Source organism: Panthera uncia, chromosome B1 (genome assembly GCF_023721935.1).
Source record: "Panthera uncia isolate 11264 chromosome B1, Puncia_PCG_1.0, whole genome shotgun sequence".
Taxonomy (NCBI): domain Eukaryota; kingdom Metazoa; phylum Chordata; class Mammalia; order Carnivora; family Felidae; genus Panthera; species Panthera uncia.
In genome coordinates, this window is record NC_064811.1 from 55,395,403 (window position 1) to 55,408,146 (window position 12,744).

Genomic DNA, 12,744 nt, shown 5'->3' on the forward strand with positions numbered 1-12,744 from the left:
GATATGACCACCCGTGGTGCAGTCACAACTTCAGCCACTAATGATACAGCTGCAGCTGCTGGCACAATGGTAGCAGGTGTTGCCACTTCAACCCCTGTGACTTCAGCCTCCACTGTTGAACCAGTTGTGCTGACCAGTCTGGGTCAAACTACCACCCAGGCTTCTAGAACTACAACTCTAGGGGAAGAGGCTACCACTGAACCGACCAATGACACAACCACTGAAGCTGCCACAACTGCACCTGCTGATGCCACAACCTCCACAGCTAACCCTCCAACCTCAGCAGTAGATTCCACATCTCCAGCCGTGAGTACAACTGATTCGGCTACAACCATAATATCTGGAGTAGTTACCAGCACAGCCACAGTAGTCTCCATAACTCCAGGGGTTGATGCCACCACAAGTGTCACTAGCTCACCTTCCATTGCTGGTACCACATCTCCTTCTGGTGCCACCACAGCTGTCCCAAGTGCTGCTTCTACTACTGAATCTGGTGCACTGGCCAACAGTGAAAACACCGTCCGGACCTCCGATGCTACAACCCCAGGGGATGAGACCACCCCTGAGTCGGCAAATAATACAACCACGGAAGCTGCTACCACTTCAGCTGAAGGTGCCAAAACCCGTTCTGCTGACTCCACAACCTTAGAAGCAGGCACTACATCTGTTGCTACTCCTGCAATGGCTACATCATCTGCAACCACAATTCCTATGACAGCTACCACTGCAACAGCTGCAGCCTCCACCAGGGCTCCAACTACACCGTCAGCCTCAGAGGCTACCACTACTGCCAGTACAAGCATACCAGCCACCACCCTCCCTGCTGACCCTGGTTCTTCAGCCAGTGAGGCTACAACTCCAGTGGATGAGGACACTACAGAAACTTTAGGTATCACTGCCACTACAACTCCGTCAGGTGTCACCTCCACCACTGTACCTGAAGATTTAACCACCGAATTGGACTCTGTCACCACAGAACCCGAAACAGCTGTCTCCACTGATGAGGTCACTGCTGCCACACCAGATGATACTACTCTCACTGCAACAAGTACCGATGCTGCCGCGACTCCTTCTGCAGAATCCACAGACCCTCCTGAGGTTTCCACACTTGCAGCAGATGCTACCACCCCACCTCCAGAAGGGATTTCCACAGCTCCAGCTATCACAACAGTAGCAGCAACTACCACACCTGAAACTAATGCCATTAGTACTGCCCCAGTGACAACCACCAGTCTCGCAGCTACAGTCCCCACAAACACAGGCTCAGCTGGAACCACCTTTGTTGTTGACAGCAGCACACAAGCATCACCTGCTACTGTGACCACAACCAGTATACCTACAACTGGCCTTGACACTACTTCCCCATAGTAAGAGCAATGCAGTGGTGCATCTCGAGCATCTTGAAAACAGGTAAATCATGCATGCAAAGAATTAGATGAAGAAATTCAATAGTGCTCTATATTTCTCTAAACACCTTACTTTAACAACTAGTTACTCTTGATATGCATACATTTTTATTCTTTGCAATTCTATGAGAGAAAGCAGATAGTCTCCTATTTTGTATATAGGATATAGAGGTATGGAATTTGCTCAAATTCAGAATACATGGTGGCAAAACCAGGACTAAAATCCAAGTGTCTTCATACTTAAGCCAACAGTCAGAAAGCTTACAATTCTAGAACAGTAAGCCCAGAAGACAGTTTAGTAGATAGTTGAATCGCAGTCACTTGGTTTCTTTTCCAAAACAAAGATTACTGAGCTCCACTACCCTAGAAACTATACATTTTTTAAAGAAAATTCTTGGGAGGTGAGGAGTCTGATGAGGTTATGAATGTAAAAACACGCAGACAGTATTTCATAAAGGGAAACTGGGAAGTATACAAGCTCACACACAAGAATGAGTATCACAATCAATTTACTGTAAATAGTTGAACTTGACTATAGCAAAATTGCCACCTCAGTTAAGCTTAGATGGAAATGGGGGAATACTACTACTATTAATAAGAAAGATCCATGGAGAACAAAACAAAATTAGAAAAATGTATAAAGTAAACTTTTATCAAAATACCACACAATAAGAACACCTGAGTGGCTCAGTCAGTTAAGTGTCTGACTCTTGATTCCACTGAGGTCATAATGTCCAGTCATGAGATCAAGCCCTCCCTCCATGGAACCTACTTGGATTTCTCTCTCTCCCTCTGTCTCTGCCCCTCCCCCACCCTCTCTCCCTCTCAAAATAAATAAACATTAAAAACAATACAACAAGGGGCGCCTGGGTGGCTCAGTCTGTGCTGACAGCTCAGAGCCTGGAGCCTGTTTCAGATTCTGTGTCTCCCTCTCTCTGACCCTCCCCTGTTCATGCTCTGTCTCTCGCTGTCTCAAAAATAAATAAATGTTAAAAAAAAATTAAATAAAAAAAAAAAACAATACAACACAATGAACCATGTGATTAGAACCATGATCTAAAACTCTAAACTACAAGGAGCAGGTCTAAGATGATTTCAGAGAAAGGATTGCTAGAACACATAATATCAAAATTTTTTACAAGGATTTTTTATTTTTTATTTTGTTTTGTTTTTGGGGTTTTTTTAAGTTTTTTTAAAGTTGGATAAAACCATTCTAGGTTGTAATAATGATGAACTAACTAGGGCTTGAGTACAGCAGGTAGCTATGCTTTAAACACAGAACATCTAACTAGATATGTTTTACTTTACAATAGAATCATGAACTATCATAAAAATAAGAGAGTGGTGCTGGGGCAAGGGAGGGTATATAGACTGGAATTTATTTCAAATAATTAATGTAAAATAGTAATTTTAAACTGACTAGGTGATATTTATAGGACTGTAGAAATTAATTTTATATTTCTCAACATTTTTCCTAGGTCATAACTTTCCTAAATATTAAACTTCTCACCTTAACCTCTGCCAATATTGCCTCAAGAAATGACTGCCATCTCACTTCAGAAATAAGACAACTCTAGAAATTCTACTTTCATTCTCTCACCTCTTATGTATATTCAGTTTTAATTTTTCAGCTTTTGTTCAATAAATCATTTTGAAAATCATTTGTTCCCTGTGCGTATTTGTATCACTCTCATCTGTTTGGAAATGAATGAAAAGATTAATATGCCTGTCCCCCTAAAAGCGATTCCAATTATGAGCATTACTTAAATATAAGATTGACCTGGGCACCTGAGTGGTTCAATCTGTTAAGCAGCTGACTTCAGCTCAGGTTATGATCTCGCAGTTCAAGAGTTCAAGCTCCGCATCAGTCTCTGTGCTGAGAGCTCAGAGACTGGAGCCTGCTTCAGATTCTATGTTCTTCTGAACAACTGGAATTATTGACTTGCTATATTAGTTTGTTCAGGCTACTATAACAAAATACTATAGAGTGGGTAGCTTAAACAATAGAAATTTGTGTTCTCACAGTTCTGGAGTCTAGAAATCTAAGATCAAGTTGCCAGCCAATTCAATTTCTGGTGAGAACTCTATCTTGTAGATGGCCACCTTCTCATTATGTCTTTACATGGCCTCACCTCTGACCATGCACATGGAGGAAAAAAAATTTTTTTTCCTTCTTATAAGGTCACCAGACCGAGATTAGGGCTTCACCCTTATGTCTCCAATTAACTTTAATTATCTCTTAAGGACACTATCTGCAAACATAGTCACATTAGGAATTAGGGCTTCACATATAAATTTTAGGGATGCTCAACTCAGTCTCTTAACAGTTGTCAACAAAAAAGATGGAGAAATTATAGGAGCTTTTTTATAGGGTGGTATTTTGAGTATATTAGAAGTTTTGTTTGGACACGTTATCTAATTGGCTCTGTCATATAAGAAGTAGGCTCTGTCATATAAGAATTTAGGTTAGATGTTTGACCTGGAGATATTAATTTGAGGGGTGCCTGGGTGGCTCAGTCAGTTAAGTGTCCAACTCTTGATTTCAGCTCAGGTCATGATCCCACAGTTCATGAGTTCAAGCCCCAGGTCAGGCTCTGCGCTGACAGCATGGAGTCTACTTGGGATTCACTGTCTCTCTGTATCTCTCACTTTCATTCAAAAAATAAACATTAAAAAAATAAAATAAAAAGAAATCAAGGAATCGATCCCATTTGCAATTGCACCAAAAACAATTAGATACCTAGGAATAAGCCTAACCAAAGAGGTAAAAGATCTGTACTCTGTAAACTATAAAACATGTGAAATAAATTGAATAAGATACAAAGAAATGGAAAAGTTCATGGATTGGAAGAACAAACATTATTAAAGTGTCTATATTACCCATAGCTATCTACACATTTAATGCAATCCCCATCAAAATACCACCATCATGTTTCACAGAGCTAGAACAAACAATCCTAAAATTTGTATGGAACCAGAAAAGACCCCAAGTAGCCAAAGCAACCCTGAAAAGGAAAAACAAAACTGGAAGCATCTTGATTCCAGATTTCAAGCTATATTACAAAGCTGTAGTCATCAAGACAGTATGGTACTGAGACAAAAACAGACACATAGGTCAGTGGAACAGAATAGAAAACCCAGTAATAGACCCAAACTATATGGTCAACTAATCTTTGACAAAGCAGGGAAGAATATCCAATGGAAAAAAGACAGTCTTTTCAACAAACAGTGTTGGGAAAACGAGACAGCAAGATGCAGAAGAATGAAACTGGACCACTATCTTACACAATATATAAAAATAAATTCAAAATGGATGAAAGGCCTAAGATGAGACAGGAAACCATTAAAATTCTAGAGTATAACACAGGCAGCAACCACTTTGACTTGGCGATAGCGAGTTCATACTAGACACATCTCAAGAGCCAAGGGAAATAAAAACAAAAATGAACTATTGGGACTTCATCAAAATAAAGGCATCTGCACAGCAAAGGAAACAATTAATAAAACTAAAAAGCAGATTACACAATGGGAGAAGATATTTGCAAATGACATATCTGATAAAAGGTTAGGATCCAAAATCTGTAAATAACTTACAAATCTCAGCATCCAAAAAAAACAAATAATCCAATGAAGAAATGGGCAGAGGACATGAATAGACACTTTTCCAAAGAAGACATCTAGATGGCTGCCAGTCACGTAAATAAAGTCTCAGCATCACTCATCATCAGGGAAATATGAATCAATGCCACCATGAGATACCAGCTCATACCTGTCAGCATGGCTAAAATTAACATCTCAGGAAACAAGTGTTGGTGAGGATGCAGAGAAAGGGAAACCCTCTTGCACCATTGGTTGGAATGCAAACTGGTGCAGCCACTCTGGAGAACAGTATGGAGGTTCCTCAAAAGGTTAAAAATAGAACCAACCTATGATCCAGCAATTGCACTATTAGGTATTTACCCAAAGGATACAAAAATACAGATTTGGAGGGGTATGTGCATGCTGATATTTATAGCAGCAGCATCAACAATAACCAAACTATGGAAAGAGCCCAAATGTCCATCTACTAATGAATGGATAAAGAAGAGGTGGGATATTTATATATAATGGAATATTACTCTGTGGCCAGAAAGAATGAAATCTTGCCATTTGCAATGACATGGATGGAGCTAGAGTGTATTAGGCTAACTGAAATAAGTCAGTCAGAGAAAGACAAATACCATATGATTTCACTCATATGTGGAATTGAAGAAACAAAACAGATGAACATATGGGAGGGGGGAAATGAGAGGGAAACAAACCATGAGAGAATCTTAAACATAAAGAACAAACTTAGGGTTGATGGAGGAAGGTGGGTGGAGGATGCACTAGATGGGTGATGAGTATTAAGGAGGGCACTTTTATGATGAACACTGAATGCTGTAAGTGATGAATCACTGAATTCCACACCTGAAAACAACATTGCATTCATTGTATGCCAACTAACTAGAATTTAACTATTTGAAAAGAAAAAAAAAAAAAAAAAAAGAAGATTGAGAAGGTGAATGAATTCAAACTGACCATTCTGATTACCAGTTAGCATTAACAAGCACTTAGAAGTCATAATCAAGTATTGTTTAGTCTGGGCACAGGAACAAAGTGGATGGAGAGTTATGTTTACTCTGAATTGATGCTTTCCAAGCAAGTACAATAAAGCAAGAAAAAGACAAAGGACTTGATTTATGCAGAAGGAGAGATTATAGTAGTTGTTTATAAAATGCGAACTGGATAAGGAGAACAGTGAGAACTCGGGGAATAACAAAGTGTTAAAAGCTGGTAGGATTCACGGACTGTAGGAATCCATGAGGTTACAGAAATGTTAGAATCAGGGCACCAGAGAGAGGTTAGAAAGTGAGCTGTTTGTCACAGGAATTATTAGTAATGGTATGTTTTAGTTATGGCCATGAGAATGAATAGTTTAAAAAAAAAGTAAACAGTAAGCATATAGGAAAAAAGGAGCCAAGGAACTGAGAGAACAAAATATTGAAAGGACCTTCTATGTCATTGAAATCACCATGAATTGACAAAGCAGTGGTATGAAAAAAGTTACAGCATAAAAAAAGTTACAGTAAGCCAAGAGATGAAATCTGTGATAGTTAATTTTTTGTGTCAGCTTGATTGGGATAAGAGGTGCCCAAATTAAATATTATTTTTGGTTTTGTCTGTGAGGTTGTGTCTGAATGAGAGTAGCATTTGAATCAATGAACTCAGTAAGGTTCATCCAATCCAAAGGATGGGTTCATCCAATCCTTTGAAGGCTTGAATAGAAGAAAAAAGGTTAAGGAAGAAGGAATTTGCTCCCTTTTGCTTCCTACTACTGGATAGAGTTGGGAAATTTTCTTCTGCCCTTGAACCAGGATATATACTATTAACTGGACTGGAATTACACCACTGGCTTTCATGAATCACCAGCTTGCAAATAGCAAATCATGAGACTTTTCAGCATCCATAATCATTTGAACCAATTCCTCATAATAAATATCTCCATATATTTATGTGGGTGTATATGTGTGTGTGTGTGTGTGTGTGTGTGTATATACATATATATAATATATATATGTATATATATACACATACATGTATACATATATATGTACATATACATATATGTATATATACATATACATATATATATACATGTACATGTATCTATACATATGTGTGTGTGTGTGTGTGTGTGTGTATACACACATACATATATCCATCGGTTCTCTTTCTCTGGAGAACCATAATGAATACAAAGTCTTTACACGAAGAGGGAGAGTGATTTCAGCATCCCTAGATGACTAAGTCCCCCTGACCCCAACTCCAGTCTCAAACACCCAAACTTCAAAGCCAAGAGCCTTTCAAACAATCACTTCTTCTCTGGTAAAACCCCAAAATTATAGTCCTTTGATTATGTGACTCATAGACCAGATTTTGCTTATCTTATTCCCCATCATGTCACTCAGAGCCTCGAGCTGAACCTTAAATAAGCAAGCATTCAATTAATGTTTCAATAAATAAATAAATAAATAAATGGCAAGAAACATGGTTATCTGTGTATTCCTTTTCTCCTAGAATATATTATAAATTCTTTGAGAATCAGTGTTATATATTCTACTTCTGTTTTTCCACCAGTGCCTTTCAGACACTAAATAATACTTGTTGGATTGATATGTATCCTCATCCATTAAATATACGGTACCAATAAGCTTGATGATTCAATAAAATAAAACAAGCATTTTATAAAAATTAATTAGAGCCATGCCTGTAGGTTTCACTTTTGCCATGTAAGAATGATAACTGCATGTGGATGTCAATAACCTGTTTTCTAATCTGTGGTTCCTCCTTCAATATAACTATTGTAGTGTATGGAAAAGCACTGGTGTTAGCCTACTTATGCATTATAGATGACAACTTCCAGAAATAGTGAGTAGATCATAAACTAGAAAGTATGTAGAAAAATAAATGAACTATTCACCTCAATGAATGGTAACAATGGATTAGAACTTCTTGGACAGAGAAGAAGAAGGAGAAGGAGAAAGAGATGAAGGAGGAGGAGGAGGAGGAGGAGGAGGAGGAGGAGAAGGAGGAGAGGGAGAAGGAGAAGGAGACGGAGGAGGAGGTGGAGGAGGAGAAGAGGAGGAGAAGGAAGAGGAAGAAGAAAGAAGAAAGAAGAAGAAGAAGGAGGAGGAGGAGGAGGAGGAGGAGGAGGAGGAAGGAGGAGGGAGGAGGAGAAGAAGAAAGAGGAAGAGGGGGAGGAGGAAAAGAAGAATTTTAAGGATGAAGTTTCTTAACAAAGCCTTAATTTTATCGTCCCAGTTTCAACTTTGAAAACCATGATGTAGAAATCTTTGCTACCTTAAATTTTATAAGGATGAATTAGTGCCAGCCAGAGATTCTGAATCTGAGTCTGGCAGCCTACTGGAAATAAAAAGACCTGCAAATATTATCTCTAATTGAATAAACACTCCATCTTCAAGTACATATTACTGCACTAGCTTTCCAACAATTACTTCAAGTGCCATAAAGAGCAATATTTAATGTCATGGGAATGGTATTTCCAAGCTACTAAAGTGATAACATTATAATTGTTCAACTCATGACACATTGCTTTTGATCTGAAGGTAATTATGGTGTACATAGAGGCTTTGTACATCAATACTCTGCCTGATTAAAAGAACAATCCAGTGACAATCTGGGATATAACTTGGGGATTCAGTATTTGTTCCAATGCATAATAAAAGAATGTCAGCTACAGAAAAGTATTAAGATGAGCCAGAGAATAGGGACAATAGAGGAAGCCTAAAGGAAAAACAAAAGTACAAAAAGCTCAACTTTGTCTTTCTACTTAGTAACATCCATACATCACAACCATTACAGAATTTTAGGGTTACATGATATGAAAGAAGAATGTAGGATTAAAAAAATGAAAAATGTAATTGCCGGTAAGTAAATTTTTGAGATGTCTTCAAATGAAAAGAAATAGCAAGCCAATTAAGTTCAGACTGAGTCTCTGTGCCTCATAAAAGTACTATGTATGCCTTGCATAGCATAAACTGAAAGTCAGTAACAACTTAAGTTCAGATTTTTATGGAGGTTTTAGAATATATACCAATGAATCACCTCAGCAAGTGACACAGCAGGGATGATGGATTTTGGTGGATTCCATGTAAATGGACAATTAGCTTCAGAAACTGGAGTTAACAGCTATATCAGCCAGGAATTTGATCCCTGAGGGATCAGCACTGTATCTATATAAATCATGTAGAAAAGAAAAAACAAGATTATACTGGGCATGTTATTTTTTTTTTAATTTCTTCTTCTCCTATAAACATATTTTTCAAACACTCAACCAAACACAATCCTGTCCTTACAAAAACCACAGCCTCATGGGGTTTTTGTCACTAATGTGAACTAACTAGTGACAATACATGTTAAATGCAATTATAGTGAAGCAAAATTTTGCTGTAGAAGCAGAAGGAGCAATGTTTTAAAAAAACAGGAAAAAAGGAGGAAATGGCACTAGATGCTAGTGCCATTTTTTTACTATTTTTTTATTCTATAATTTCTTTTTTTATTTAAATTTTAGTTAACATACAGTGAAATATTGGTTTTAGTAGAATTCAGTGATTCATCACTTACATACAACACCCAGTGCTCATCATAAGTGCCCTCGTTGTGCCCATCGCCCATCTAGCCCATGTCCCACCCACCTCCCTCCATCAACCCACAGTTTGTTCTCTATCATTAAGAACTTCTTGTGGTTTGTTTCCCTAGAGAGTTAATTTTTAAAAGACTTCATTATATTTAAAATGTGAGCCTTGGCCCTTTCAATTTGTAGATAAGCTAATAGGTTCACTTTGTGCCTGAGAGATACATGCACAAAAGCCAACAGACACCTCCTCTCTTTTCTTTTGTTCTGGGATTAGCTCAGAAGAAATCCCTTATATAAAAAGCTTTTTCTCTTCCCCATTGAAATAAAGAAGGAGGAAGAAAGAGGAGCTTGTGTTTCTGTCTGAGATTTAGACTTTTTCATCATGGAGTTGATCTTCTTCATGCACTGCTGAGCCAGGCTGATTTGATCAAGAGTCAAAGCTAGAAGGCGGCTGACAGGAAAAACTCCTTTGCAAGGTAATACTTGAATAAATCAGAAGGTTTGGAGCCATTCTTTCCTCAAATACCTACACTTTCTTTAAACTCTTTTGTAAAGGGATCTACTTAGATAAATTTTAAACTCTGGCTGAAGAAAGATTCAATAAATTAACTTTTGTCTAAATAGTCCTGAAAAAATGCAACAAATAGATATCATCATGAGAATAAGGATGAATTTGTATGATGAAGTCCCCACTGAATAACTAACTCTGTCCAAAATGTACTTGCTATTTAAATATATACTCCTTGATTCTCTGTAAGTTACAAAAAAAAATAGCCAAAATTCTTCCTATTCTCACTGATTGGTTAAAATTGACCTTAGCAAACAGTATTCTATCCCACATATTGTTCTTTCTGATAATGCACTAGAATTAGCTGGGCATTGTCTATCTTATTAGCAAGCCATCATTTAGTTAATGTTTATTTAATTAATAATATTGGAATATAACAGAGATTATTTTTGATGTTTTTTAAATTGTCACTCAAGTTGTCAATGAGCTAATGTAACATAGGACAATCTTGCACTTAGTTGCAGGGAATAGCAGGACAAGATGAAGATTCTAGTCTTAATTGTGACCATCTTGAATTCTGTGGCTTGCTTCATGGTAAGTTTCAGTATTTTGAATAACAGTATCCTTATGAAACTAAAAATTAGATGGAGGAAAAACATGGATTGATATCATTAGCTTATGTTTAATGCAAGAAAGAATATTTTGCTAAACAAAACATCATTGTATTTTTAATGTTCTATTTTCTATTTATAAACTTCCTTCCCTTAAAATAAATAACATACATAATGAAGTAAAGATAACAGAAACCATAATGCATGATAGTATATAATTTAAAGGGCTTCTCTATACTTTTCATACTTTAAGAGATTCTATACTGAAAATTTGCTATGGGACACCTGGATTTACATTTGTTATATTTGCAGAGGCTACTTAACCCTAATATGCTAGCTGTTCCTTTTTACATTGATATTGTATATTTCTGATTTGATTAAACTAACAACTAAGGGATAAAAAAGAAAGCAGAGACCTTCAGAATGTTGCTTTATTTGATCAATTTAGCACTGTGACTACTGACTTCAGGTTTTTAGTAAAATATAATCAGCAAGAGGAACCTCACCAAAATGTTATACTTCTTTCCCTTTAGTATTATGGGAATGAGGAAACATACAATCACACAAATCATTTGTCTGCCAATCCACCTTTGTCTGCATCAGAGAGCCACAGAGCAAGTCAACTCTCATCCATCCTCAGAACAAAAAATAATTCTGCACCTACAGATGATTCAAATAGCTACTCTGAGTCTACTGATACAGTCACAAGGCACTCTGGATCTCTTTCAAAGAGAAACCACTCAGAGACTCTTCAAGCTAGGATATATAACTTTCCCCCATTTGGGGACGATATACCAAGTAACCCTTCAACTAACCAGACTTCAGCTAACTTCGTTTATGTTGAGGGCATAGGAGGCAACTCTACTCAGGCAGAGGCTCCAGGGAGCAATGCTTCACCTTCATCTGCTGCTGTGCAGGATACTTCTGCTGTCAGCATCACAAATTCCAGATTTGCCCCCAACTCCACAATAACACAGAGCAGGATGGCTGTTTCTGGGGAAAATAACATCTCGGCCCCTGTGTCCATAACCACCCACCAGTATAAGTCTGATTCCATTGCTATTCCCCACTTTCAGACAGACTCCAAAACAACTCGGAGTCTTGAACGCTTCTTCCCACCCACTGGAAGATCTAAACCATTCTTTGTCCCTAATCCTGCTGCACATATACAAAATGCTAAGAATGAGTTCAGTGCCTCTGCAGGTGAGAGCACCACTGTCACAGCAGATGCAAACAACCTCCTTGGAACTTATACCACTTCTCATGAGGAAGAAGCATGGCCACAGAGTGTATCCTTTACTGGTGCTACCGCTCTTATGAAAGAAAGTGATACAGCCACCATTGCTGCCATAGACATTCTAGAAGATTACACAACTCTGTTTGATGTTCCTGACATGGAGGATGAAAACGTAATTATAATTGACACTACTTATCTGGAAAAATATGGCAAAACCGTGAGCAGTACTCCAGATGTTCCACAGAAAGACCATTCTATTGTACTTGATGCCAGAGACAAGAAGAATCATCATAGAACTACAGCTAATGCTCAAACACCTAGCATTTCTCTTGCAAAAAATGGCAATGATTTTGAATCTTTTCCTATTCTGATTACTTACAACAAGGCTGATACCAAACCTAGCATGACTGCCACTGACACTGATGAAGCAACTTCCAATATCAATCCCATTAATACTATAAATTCTCTTCTTAATTATAGAACATATAAGGAAAGCAATAATGCTATCGGTAATTTCTATGATACCAAGACAACGTTGGAGGTAGCTAAAAATACTATGCAACCAGTGGATTCAATTATTTCCAAAACAAATGGCATCACTTCTACAAAGCATTACACTGATCCTAACTCCATAGAGCCAACAACGAGCACCAACATTAACTTTAAAATAACCTGGCCTTTGAAGAAAGATACAATAATAAGAGGCAGACACACTGTACAGGTGGAAAACATCACAACACCTAACAATAACAGTATTGCTGGAGCAACTGGATCTAAAGTCACTGATTCAGTAATTAAGCTCC